The sequence below is a fragment of the Lissotriton vulgaris genome, chromosome 5, assembly GCF_964263255.1.
Source record: "Lissotriton vulgaris chromosome 5, aLisVul1.2, whole genome shotgun sequence".
NCBI classification, from domain to species: Eukaryota; Metazoa; Chordata; class Amphibia; order Caudata; family Salamandridae; genus Lissotriton; species Lissotriton vulgaris.
The window spans coordinates 120286355-120299415 of record NC_141693.1 but is presented as its reverse complement, the minus strand read 5'-3'; the positions used below and the strand labels follow the sequence as shown (position 1 = coordinate 120299415).

General features: G+C 45.5%; 1 protein-coding gene across 1 annotated transcript in view; it reads right to left on the bottom strand.

Annotated features, from left to right (window-relative positions):
* DIPK1B (divergent protein kinase domain 1B) overlaps positions 1-13061 on the bottom strand; it is a 369200-nt gene that overhangs the window by 266782 nt on the left and 89357 nt on the right. The gene's annotated exons all lie outside the window — the stretch shown is intronic.

Below are 13061 nucleotides of genomic sequence, written 5' to 3'. Positions count from 1 at the left end.
TGAGCACCAGTTGCGTTACAGACGGACACATTCATTTTGTTAGGCATGGGCAGGGTTGGATTAGTATTAAAAATTGGTTCAGGCGTGCTATAAAAAAGTGGCCCACATTTGCATAATGCCTTTCCGCAAAACACTGCTTTGGCGAAATTTTATTTAAAAAAAAAAAAGGGGGGGTTAAAAAAAATGCACGGATTAGTTTACAATGGTGAAACACACCTGAAAGCAAGTGAGGCCACTTCTGCTCGGGCCCCCTGCCCCCACTCAGTATGCACACATTAATTGACCGGCCCAGCGAGAGAAAGGGAGTGACACCCGTGCCTGTTGATAAAAGGGAGGTAATGGACGCCTATCTACCTCCAGAAAGGCCACTCAGACACCCAATGGGCCACTGGCGGTATCCGAACAATGCAGAAACCACCCAAATCAGCCCCCGAGGCTGCTCAAAAAAGCAGCCCACGCTGGAATTCGGATACCGGTCCCTCGGGCATTGCCAGAAGGCCTGCATTACCAATCCGCGCTGGGCACCGGGATATTAACACTTTGCCTGCGGCGCCGATTCTCCCCCGGTGCTGATCATTCCATTCGCGGGTGTGGTCATGACGGAACCATTCCGTCATCCGTACAGCCCAACCGTGAGGCATGACGGAATGGTTCCGTCACAAGCATCGAAGGGGTTAATTGAATTGCCCAAAATCACAGGATGCTGAGCGTACCTGCCGACACTTGAATCGGGTTCCCTAGTTTCGAGGTAGACGCTCTACCCATTATGCCACATACATTTTCTAACCTCACATGCACTGGAAAAATTATTGAAACTGCTGTTATATTGCAACTTTTTACCCAGAGGTGACCCTAGAAACACAAGGAGACAAACACCCAGGCCTACACTATCCAAGAAGAACTATAACGGCCTTTTATGAATATCATGAAAAAACTAATCCCCAGGAACAGGTTCACACACACGCATGGATCCTTTTCGAGTCGTCTGTGTCATTTGACACAATGGACACAACTTTCCTCTATATTGGCTGGAGCCCTGATGGTGACCAGTAGGGACCGCGCTCCACACGTTTAGGGTATTCTGAGCAAATTAGGCATAGCAGATGAAACTAGGTTGATTCTCCTCCAAAACCGAAATTGTCACGTTGTGCGTCACAGGGATCAGCAGTGTCACCTGCTCTGTTGACATTGTTCCTACTGCGACCATCCTTGGCAACCACAAAGTCAGCCATCACAACAGTAGTTAATTTGTAAAAAAAAAAAAAAAAAAGTGCTGGGGCTCTCGTCTGGAGGCAGCTTCCTGCAGTCCATTTCTCCTGTTAGTGCCGCCTAAAACAGAAACCAACTATTAACCATGAAAGTGGGAATAAGATGTGGCGTAATGGCCAGAGCTGCTGACTTCAGAGCTGAGGAACTAGGTTAGAGTCTCGGCGTTGGCTCAACATCCTGTGATTCTGGGTAAATCACTTAATCTCCCCGTGTCTGTGCCTGAAACTGGTTGTAATGAAAAGCGCCAGTGTTGATGATTAATTGCCGGAAACCACCGACTCAAATTAAGGATTGCACCACACATAGGCTACTGACAACCTGGTAAACATAGGATTTTTTTCTTTTATAAACGGCTTTTATTTATTTTCAACAGGTGACATAGATATATGATATCACATTTCATCAATATAGGATTAATGAGACATATGAATATATTCCTATACATCTATCCTGGACTTGCCACAGGTGTAACATATGCAATACGATACACTCAACAGTAACAATGTGAAAATAGGTCCATCATGACCCCCATATCTTCTTATGCTTGCATTGACAATTTAGACTCAGAGGATTAGTTCTTCAAGCTGAGAGTATCTATCCATGTCTCTTAGCTATTTGTATCATGATCAGACAGACAATGATCTCCAGTGTTTGAACAGCACCCGCTCCCACCAGGTGCACTCTCATGGAAGAGGTGTGGCGTAACAGCCAGGGTACCTGACTCCGGACCACGGGGTTCACGGTTTGATCCCCGGTGCCGGCGGCAGGTTAGCCCTGCACCATGCAACTCTGGGCAATAGCTCGCTTAATCTTCCAGACAGCCCTCAGTGCCGGGACACCTCTCCGGAGGTAGCTGTGCGCTTTACAAAAGCTGGTATTTCATTTCATTTCATCTGTGGCCCCCAAGCTCATCCATCATCCCCAGGAAGAGCATTTTAGGTGAGAGATCAATAGATCATTATAACAATACATTTAATGCCCAGGAAATTCTGCATTACTATCCCTGAACATACGCATAAGAAAATTGATTATTATTTGGGGCGGGCAACTTCCCGCCTCAAGGAGTAATGCCAGCTCTTGTCTGGGAGAACCCTCAAAGTAATTGAATTAACCTGAGCTCAACCCCATAGTAGCTAAGGCACAGACCAGACAGGCTTAACTTAGGGCAAAGTGTAAAGAGTTTATGCAGTTCCAAAACAGTAATATAGTCTAAACACAAAACAATAAAAATGCCAAACCCGAATTGGAAAAAAAAGAGTAAAATGTAATGAACGAAATGACACCAAAATGACAAAACCCCTATAAGAGAAACTGGAGACATGAATTTTTAAAGTTTTAAGTAGAAATACCACCAAAAAGCACAAAGCACCAATAATAGTCAATGGGAGCTGTAGACTGTGACCTAGGTATGATTTGAAAATTGCAAAAAAACACAGTTGATGAACAGAATGCAGAACAATGTCTTACATTTACCCCAGTACAAAGATCTGGGCCTAAATCCATCGTTTTTTTTGCACTCCACACCACCCTAGGTCAGACAATGGCTACATGCAAATCAGCCTTGACCCTGTGCCTCATGGGAACAGTTAAGCCCGAACTACCAAGCCATGTCTTTCCTAGACCGGAATCAAGCATCCAAGGACCGGTTTCTGGCTATCAGCCTTCTTCAGCCTGGATAGCTTGACTCCAGTGATGTGGAGAGCCTGGGACTTGGTATGATTTGAAGCAGACGCAATAGAGCCCTGCCCAGATACAACAAGTTGATGTGACCCGGCGAAAGGTATGGTAGTCAAAAACGTTCTAAAATGTTTCCAAGTCCCACTTCAGTTAGGCACCTTGTCAAGTTTTTAAAGAAACGTGATGACATTTTTTATAATTCCCAACGCAGAAAGGGTCTTTGTCACTTTTTGAGAAGAAAAATCCTCCCTGAGTGGACTGCCACAGAGGTTATGTCCACCACTGTGAAAACAAAGGCCGGATTCTTGAAGCAGGTTGAATCCCGCTGGAGCTCTGAAGCTTTTTTGCTGAAAATTCCCACCACAGAATGGGGCTTAGTCGTTTTTTCTGACGTGCTCAGAGCCTTGACCTGGATGAAGCAGAAATTCAATCCACAGCTGTGTAACTGACTGTCAGACACTTTTGCCAGCAGATCCCACAGGGGCTCTGGAGGAAAAGTCTTTAAAAGTTTCAAAACATTTTTCTGGTGCCCAAACACCCACATGAGTAGACCTCAGGGGAGGCACAAAGAGCCTCTCAGGGTGCCAGGCAGAGGCTAACAGCAATGTCCAGCGCAGGCCCTGTTGCCAATAGGCAGCTGGACACTTCAGGTAACAGGCCTCATGCAGCTTGCCGTGTACCTGTCACTGCACAGGAGGTCATCCAACCAAACTTAGAGTTCACATAATTTTCCTGGCTACAAGACGGAGCAGGTCCACTCCTTCAGGGCTCCTCTCAGGTCACAGACCGCAGGTCCAGTCCTCTTCTCATCTTCTGCAGGTCCAAAAAGTGCTCTAAGGATGGTGCCTTGGGAAACTAAATGTATCCCTGGCCCTAGCTAGTGGGGTGGAGGTGACTTCTGCATATTTGTACCCCATTGATAAAGTCAATGAGGTAAAAATTCCTGGTGGCAACCCTACCCAGCTTTTCAGCCATTCCTGCACGTCGCTCTGCAAACAATCCCACAGTGCTCAGCACACTCAAAATCTAAGATGGAGGAAACTCTTCTCCCATTCTGCAGAGCTTGTTTTTCCACCCACAGGTGTGGCCAGGGTAATGAGCAGTCTTCTCCTATGGGGTCACTCGATGTCTTCTTTGTGGGCAGCTTGCCTCCCACTGGCCTTGGTGCCAGTCTGACAATAGGGACAAAAGCTGGTGTCACCTAACCTTTCCTTGTGATAGGATAGCCCACTTTGAAGTAGATTAAAATCCTGGGCCCACCCCAGCTGGTCTTCCAAAAAGGGGAAGACAACTCCTCCCCACTCCCAGTCCATTGTGTCTCCTCTTGGAGCAGTTTTCACACCTAATTCAGGCCAAGTACATGCTGGGCAGTTGCTAAAGAGCTAATGCAAATTAGCCCCAAGCAACTTCAGGCTGGTTAAAGGTAACTTTCCATATATTTAAAAAAAAATCTGACTTTACATTTAGGCTGGATTAACCCCTTTTACGCTCATGACGGAGCGGTTCTGTCACGAGCGCCGGTTGGGCTGTGCTTAAGATGAAACCGTTCTGTCACGACCACGCCCGTTTTTTAGAACCTTCAGCACAGCGCGAAAATTCGCGCCGCACTGAAGGTGTTAAAAAAAATCTAGATTGAATTGCATAATTTATACTTTGACTTTTCCTATGTACCACTGACCACTGACAATGGTATTTTCAGCCTAGTCACTGGGGGAACACGCCACTTCTAATGCCATCAATGGTCCACTCTTAAATATTATGCACTCTACCCTGTGGGCAGCAAGTTGTGCTTTGGAGGGGCTTATTTAATATTTAAAATAAAGCTTTCAGATGTGTCGAAACTGTGATTTTGACATGTTTGTGGAGCAGTGCTGAAACTGCTGCTGTCAGGCAATACAGAGTAGGCCTGAAGACTCGTTTTCACTGCCACCGGAGTGGATGACGCAGCAGGGGCTGCTGTCCACAAGTGGCTTTCAACGCCTGGGGTAAATTTCTTCACCACATCCTATGACCTTATAGGAAAATTATTTGAGCCAATCAGGGTTAAGAAAGCATTATAATGCTAGGACAACAGAGCGGGAAAAGTTGATTAGGGGACATCAGACAAAATTACCTACACTGAGAATATGTTAAGATCTAGATAACCTCAAACCAAGAAAGAATGGCTAAAAATGTTCAACCAGTTGATGCTGAGGAGGACCTCAATTTACTTTGTGTAAATGGATCCAGAACAGATATCATGTTGCATAACTGCAGAATTGCAGCTCCCATGCTGCTGCCCACTCCCCATTCTTAGTGCCACATTCCACTTGAGCTACCACCTATGCTATAGATCAGAAGCATGACAAAGTATGTGTTCTTCCAATTCTGCCTTTGAATCCTCCCTCTACTGCAGGCACACCTTGCATGGTACTCATCCATGCATCCGCCCTCTCTAGGGCCATCTACTCCCACAGTATAGAGGGCTCGCTGTCAAACAAATACAAACGTTTTTAGAGGGCACAAAACAAGGTGGCTTGTCCCATTCTTGGCCTTATCTTTTACAACACAATATAACAGTGCTACTTTCTCTAAACAAGCTAATCACCATGCAGCTGGCCAACTTTAAAACAGTCTGCCTGGTCCACAAGGCATTGCACGGCAGTGCTTTCGCTCCTCAACTGGAAGACCCTATTGAAATCTATGGGAAGCCTTTCAGGAGCGGCCCGTGCAGGTAAGAGCGTTGGGGTGGTGGAGCGGGGTCGGGAGGGAGTCAACAGACAACAAAGGAAAATAAATTAAAAGAAAGAAAAAGACCATTTGCTCGCCGCATCGCTAATTTGGCGATACGCGGGTGCAAGGTAAGAGGTTTTTAAAAAATGTTTATTTACCTGCACGGGCAGCCCTACAATGGCGACACTGCCAGATAATGGCTTCTGGGGAAAGGCGAGTGACAGTCCAAGCGAGGGTCAGTAAAGTAGTGCAAGTCGGCAGCACAAACCCACCCACCTCTTGTATGTAGCCTTGCAAGCTCACCCGTCCTGAGCATACCTTATTTCATACACCTGCTTCACTGTAGTGATGCAGTTTACGACTAGTTCCAGAGCTGCAGTGGAAGGCACCGCCTCTGCAGTCTTGTCAATCTTGAGAAACAAAGGTAAATCTATTGGGGGAGGGCCATCTCTGCTGACTGTCTATTCTTCGAAGCTGACACTGTTCAGTGTCAAATTCATTTACATTGGGGTTTTGTGTCGATATTTATGAAGCCAATATTTTTCTTGTCGACAAAATCAGTGAATGTCAAGATGTTTAGCAACTCTTCAAATCACAAAGGAATTCCACTATTTACAGTGATTCATGGCAAGGATTAGACTAAAGGTGATAAATTAAATGTGGAAAAAGTAATTTGAAATAAGAATAATAATAACTGGTATCCATATCAGTAACTGCTTTTCTGCACTTTCATACCCTCCCTGTAAAATTCTGCTCAGCAAGGCCTTAATTTGGGAGGAAAGGATCACACCACCCTGCTTGCTTTGAATGCAGAAGGCCGCTTTATTTACAATCAGCAGTACCTAGCCCTTCATCAAGCTCCCCTGTAAACTAGGCCAACCGAAGGTACTGAACCAACCCACCTCATTTAAGAATCGCCCACCCCTAACATCCCAACCACCAAACACTTCTGAACCGCACACAACCTTTGAAATACCATGAGTCTTTATGGACCTTGCCCCGGAACCCACATTAACAATCTTTACGCGCCTGTCCGCTCTTGGACAAGGCCCTCATACTTGCCCCAATCTTGGCTCCATTGCTCTTTGTTCGTTCTTACACCCCCCATATTTCCCCCAATCAGCTGAATGGTTCCGCCACTTGCCCTTTAGCGACAACAATACACAACAAAAACAGCACCAGGACAATAAAACACCCACTCCTAACCCCCAAACATGTACCAGGGTGGCCTTCAGCTCGGCAGCAGGTGTAAAGTAAAGTGTGCTTGCTGCAATACGTGCTGAAACTACACGGGCACCACTATGGCCGTCACATCACTGCGTTGTTCCCTCCCCTTCTTTTAGCCTCCCAACCTTTCTCCCATCATCGGAGCAACTTGCCTTTCTTCACCACCAGAAGAACCCTCCCACGATGTGCCATTACTGCCCCTCCTCCAACTCAGCCCTTCTTACAATCTTTCACCCACTCTTCCAATGACCTTGTCAACCCATCTAAATACAGGTTAATTCTCTGCTCAGGCAAGGGCACCCAATCGAACCTGAACAAATGAGGGGACTCAAAAGAATGCTCTACTGCGCTTTCACCCGTACCTCTCTGGTCTTTGAGAAACCAGTCATCTCTCTATTCAGCTCCTTTCTGGCTCTATTTATTGAAGCCAGCTGTTGCGCACACATTCCACACTCTCCTAGCCAGAAGCTTAGTTCAGAAAACATCTGTGGAAACCCAGCAGCTGACCATCAGTATTTTAAAGTCCCACTTCATGGACTTAAAAAAAAAGTGGATTTCAAAATATAATTTGCCCCTAGATGAATGACTACAACATCAGGAATTCCCCACTCTGCCTTGTATTCCCACAAGGCTGGCACCAGTTGCCCCCAAAGCATCCCACCAAGGCCAAACCAATGCACGTTGGCACCATCTTTTTCAATCCCCAGCTCGTTGCCTCCAGATTGCCTCTCCAGATGGGAGGGCATATCTGTTCTCAGTGGGAGAGTGAGAACCAAACAGGATGTTGAGTTCTGTACCACCTGAAGTCGGCCTAGGAGGTACTCTGGAAGTAAAGAGCATTCCTGTAATCCAATTTAGAGGTTCTTAGCGCTTGGATTACCATTTTCTTGGATGACTCTGAAATAAAGGGCAAGAATTTTTTCAGCATCCGAAGCATCCCACAGCAAGAACCTATCAGAGCCTGGATTTGTGGTTGGAAGGAAAGGGCTCTATCAAATTTGATGCCTAAGTTCCTTATTGAGCCCTGTTGAGGGCCCGGAAGTGGGACGCCCTTCATCCAGAAAGATCTCCAGGGTCAGGGAAAGATAAAACGAAGATCATAACCTCGGTCTTACCGGGTTGCATTTTAAATGATTAATTGCCAACCACTGGAACACCTTAGAGAGGCAGCTTTTAATAGCCTCCCCAACAAACTCTTCTTCCTTTCCACAGGAGAAGAGAAGCTGGGTGTCATCAGCATAAGAAATCACTTTAGCTCCCAAAGACTCCATCAGTACCATCAGTGGTGTAGGATAACTTTTAAAGTAGGGCTTAAAGCCAAGCCCTGGGTTACACCAACCATCACTTTGCATGCTTTGGAAGAAAACGGAGGTATCCAAACCTCTTGGCTTCTTCTGTCCAGAAAAGAGGTAAGCCAGTTCAGAGCAATATTCTTAATCCCAATTACCTGGAGGTGATCAAGAATCCTTTGATGAGCAGTATCGAAGGTCGCCAATAAGTCCAGCATGATCAAGATGGCTTTGCCTTCTGTGTTCAGGGTGCCTCTTACATACTCTCCAACTAATGAAAATGCAGTTTCCGTACTGAAGTGAGGCTTAAAACCTGATTGCTAGGACGTAGGAGATTGTTTTCCTCCAGAAATTCTGACAATTGTGCATTGACAGATATTTCAACATTTTAGAAAAAGCAAGGAGAAGGGAGATAGGTCTATAATTAGCCAGCGTTTTTAGGTCCGCTGTGGGTTGTTAAGTAATGCTAGATTGTAAAGAGGTGTTTAGCACTTTGTTTACAATCAGGTTTATGACCTGGGCTACAGTAGCCAAAATTGCGGTTAATGTAAGCTCAAATAAGTTGATATTTATTTTAATCTAACTCTTCCTTGAATAATTGGTCCAGGACCACTGTTTCTTTATAATAACTGATACCCAGGTCCAGGGACCATTTGGTAATACCCCATTGTTTATAATGGCTAGAATTGCGGCAGGGCATGGGTCCGAAGGGGAAAAGGACTTCAGACTCTTAATAGCAGTCAAGGAATCCTCTAGAGGCAAAAGGCAAAAATTAGCGAGGGTTGGACTACCCTTGGTAGGAGTAGAAGCCTTTGTTGTCTCAGAGTGGATTATTGCTGAATACACATCTATGAGAAGATTTGCCTGAATGGTGAGGATTTTATCATGAAAAATAGTTCCAGCTCATCACAACATTCTGCTGAAGGTTGGCAATCTCTTGAGGGGACCTTGGGCCTTAAAAAGGTTTTCACAATTTTAGAAAACTCTTTGGATTTATTACAAGCTTTGGCAAACTTCTTCTCACAGAAGACTTTTTTTTGCCTAGATGCACCTCTGAGTGATAGTCCTTCAGTGTTAGCTAAGAGATAATTTTATCATGTGAGCTGTAGTTATGCCTCCATTTTCTTTCAAGATATTTACATTGTTTTTTGCTTAATCTAAGGACCTCGTTAAACCAAGGAGCTGTTGGTTTAGCCCTTTAAAAATGAAGTGCGGAGGGGCGTGGCTTCGGAGCCGCTGGAGATGGCCGCAAAGAACGGGAGCTCCGACGGGACGTGAGTGCTCGGAGTGGCTCCTTGACTCATTTTCCCATTTTGTACCCGCACTCTGCAAGAAAACGGCGTCGGTGGGCAGGCTGCCTCTATTGAACTGAATTACACTCTGTGCGGTGAGCCTAACGCTAATTTATTGCTTCTTTCTCTCCCGCGCTGTGAAGCAATGTCGCAGCCGCCATTTTGTTTTCGGCGGTACCGTTGAACTCAGATATTTTGGCATGACGAAAACATTTTTATGAGGAAAATTCTTTTTGTGGTCAAAGCAACATCCCGCTTCCGTCTTTTCCTATTCAATGACCATTTTTCATGACTGTACTTTTCTCACATAATTTAAGCGCTGTTTGTTGCTATGGGAGTATTCAAGCACTGACAAGGTTACAAGCTTCAGCCCCTGGGCGTCTTGTGGAGTATCTTTGATTGACCCGAGGTTTCAGCAATATAGGGGGTAGCATGGATAACATGAGTTATGGTGCTTAATTTACGGATAATAAAGTGCACAATGTACGTGTGAATCATTGCATTCCAGGTGTCACCACAGACGGATGGTTCAGAGCAATGCGGTACGCAGCACAAAGTATATATTGTATCTTCTACTAGCAGCCCGTCCCGACGTTGTCCGTGTATGAATTGCTACCGGCCAGTAGTATATTGTTTTGTAGGATTTCGTTTTGATAGCATTTCTTATCTGTGATAGGCTTGTGAAACGCTCCGATTCACAGTGCACTGCTGATGCACTTAAGAATGCGCATTCAGTAGTGTGTGAACTCGAGTTTCCCTACTTTATTTTTCCTTGCAATATTTTATAGCGCGAACTCGACAACATGGCATGGCACAATTTACATTACAGAAGAACACATTCATTTGTAGTAGGCACGGGGAGACAAAGCGATTTGCCTGGAATCACAGGATGTTGAGCTGATGCCGAGATTCGAACGTAGCTCCCCAGCTCTAAAGTTCGCAATTCTAGAACTTGTGGAGGGAGGTGTGTCTAAAAGTGTATGTCGGTGCTGGCCAGATATGAGAGAGACCTGTGCATTTTTCAAATCGGTGGTGAAAAAATATGAGTATGTTGCTGGAGATGTGGGCCGCCGTGCCACCAATGTACTTACCGGTGGAGGGTAAACACCCATTATTCCGCAACTTTCTTTCCGCATACCATCACTCCGCATACTTTCATTCCGAAAGTACCATGACTCCGCAATGGCATTATAACGCATGGCATTACATTTTATATGCTTTAAATTCGTTGTAAATGCATGAATGGTAAAAGCATGTTTTTTTAAATGTTTGGATAAGGTAAGTATGGGTATAGGGGCATATGTTTTGGGGTACTGAGGTATATGTTTTGGGGTGTTTGGGCATTTTAAGGGTTCAGATATAGATTTGGGTTATGAGGTACAGGGGTAGTTTTAGGGTTTAGGGATAGGTATGAGTTTTGGGGTACAGGTGTATTTTTAGGGTTCAGGGCTAGGTTTGGGTTTGGGGTATAGGGGTATTTTTAGGGTTCAGGGGTAGGTTTGGGTTTTGGGGTACAGGGGTATTTTAAGGGTTCAGGGCTAGGTTTGGGTTTTGGGGTACAGGGGTATTGTTAGGGTTCAGGGATAGGTTTGGGTTTTGGGGTACAGGGGTATTTAGGGTTCAGGGGTTGGTTTGGGTTTTGGGGTACAGGGTTATTTTTATGTTTCAGGGCTAGGTTTGGGTTTTGGGGTACAGGGGTATTTTGGGGTTCAGGGGTAGGTTTGGGTTTTGGGGTACAGGGGTATTTTAAGGGTTCAGGGCTAGGTTTGGGGTTTGGGGTACAGGGGTATTTTAGGGTTCAGGGGTAGGTTTGGGTTTTGGGGTACAATGTTATTTTTAGGGTTCAGGGCAAGGTTTGGGTTTTTGGGTACAAGGGTATTTTTAGGGTTAGGTTTGAGTTTTGAGGTACAGGGGTATTTATAGGGTTCAGGGCTAGGTTTGGGTTTTGGGGCACAGGGGTATTTTTAGGGTTTAGGGATAGGTTTGAGTTTTGGGGTACAGGGTATATTTATAGGGTTAAGATGGGTTAGTGTTTAAGGGTGTTGGGGTATGTTAAGGAGTAAGGGTGGGTTATGATTATGGGGTGCAGGGGTATTTAAAGGGAGCAGGGTGGACACCCGGAGCTGGAATGTACAGTACCTGGGAAGAAAAAACAATGAAATATTGGGCACAACGCTCGCTTTTATTTTGCCGTAATCCCGCGCCCCGCACACTCCCACGCCCCCAGCACACGCCCACAGCACACGATATGAGACATGGCATGAAGGGCGGAACGTACCACACGCCCCCAGCGCTTGTCAAGCCCCCAGCACACACCCACAGCACAACGCAGACACGCCCACAAGGGACTACTTTCCTGGCCCGGTTCTTTTACCTTTTAAATGTATAAGGTGGGCGTCTGCATAGCCTATGTCCTTCTGCTGCAACTGCCCTTTCCAGCACTGTATTGGGTGTTGTGATTGGTGCTGTGGCTCTTCGAGATTACCCACCTCAAAGATTTGGGCTCTCTGAAGCATGGGCGAATTTTGCGAATCTGGCGTTCGCGAATTTGCGTATTTGCGAACTCGCAATCCGCAAAATCCGCGAATTCTCGCTAATGTTTTTTTTGTGTTCGCAAGGGTTTCTGCCAGTTCGCGAGGATTTTGTACCAGTTCGCAATTGCGAACTTACTTGTCGGCTCGCAACGGTCGCGACTATGTTGTTTCTACGTCTGGTTCATCATCACAGGTTCACAGCACCCTCTGTTTAACCAGTGCCACCCTCTGTTTCACCCATGCCACCCTCTGGTACATCAATGCCACCCTCTGGTTCACTGTAGATTATGGGGGGGGGAAAGCAAGCACACCTGCCCTGCTTCAACTGACATGAATTAATTTGGGGTTGATTTATTAATGTGTCACTGTTTTAAAATTCCAGTCTGGCACCTGCTTCCTTATCTGTAATTTGCTTTCTGTTGCAGTTAAATTTTTTCCCCAGGACCTTTGTGGCCTACTTGTAGCTATTCTATGAGATTGCTGTGAGGGTCAGAGCAGGGTCATAGAATAGTTGCAAGTAGGCAACTGAACTCTGGAGGGGCCCCTCAGGAAGCACTACAGGGAATGGTTACTAATGATGAGTTTGAACTTTTGCACCTGCTGCTGAGTGCTTTCAGTTTTGCAGAACAGCAACTGTAATGCCCCAAACAAACATAGGCAAATGAACTCTGGAGGGCCCCATCAGGAAGCACTACAGGGAATGGTTACTAATGATGAGTGAACTTTTGCACCTGCTGAGTGCTTTCAGTTTTGCAAAACTCGTTTTTCTGCAGAACAGCAACTGTAATGCCCCAAACAAACTTACTTGTGAAAGTTGATTTCTAATCCAAAAGTGATCCAAAAAAAGTCAAAAAGGCCTCAAATCCAAAAAAGTGCAGGCAAATGTCAACCTGAGGAGTTATTCTGATAAAAATCATCATTTTTAGAAGGTTTATGCTGCTTGCTAGTGGATTTCTTGTGCAGAATTGCAAATTTTGTAATTTCGCGAGATTGTTGCTGCCCGCCGCATCTACATGTTCGCAATTGCGAACTCTCGCGATGCGTCGCCAAACTCCCGCGGG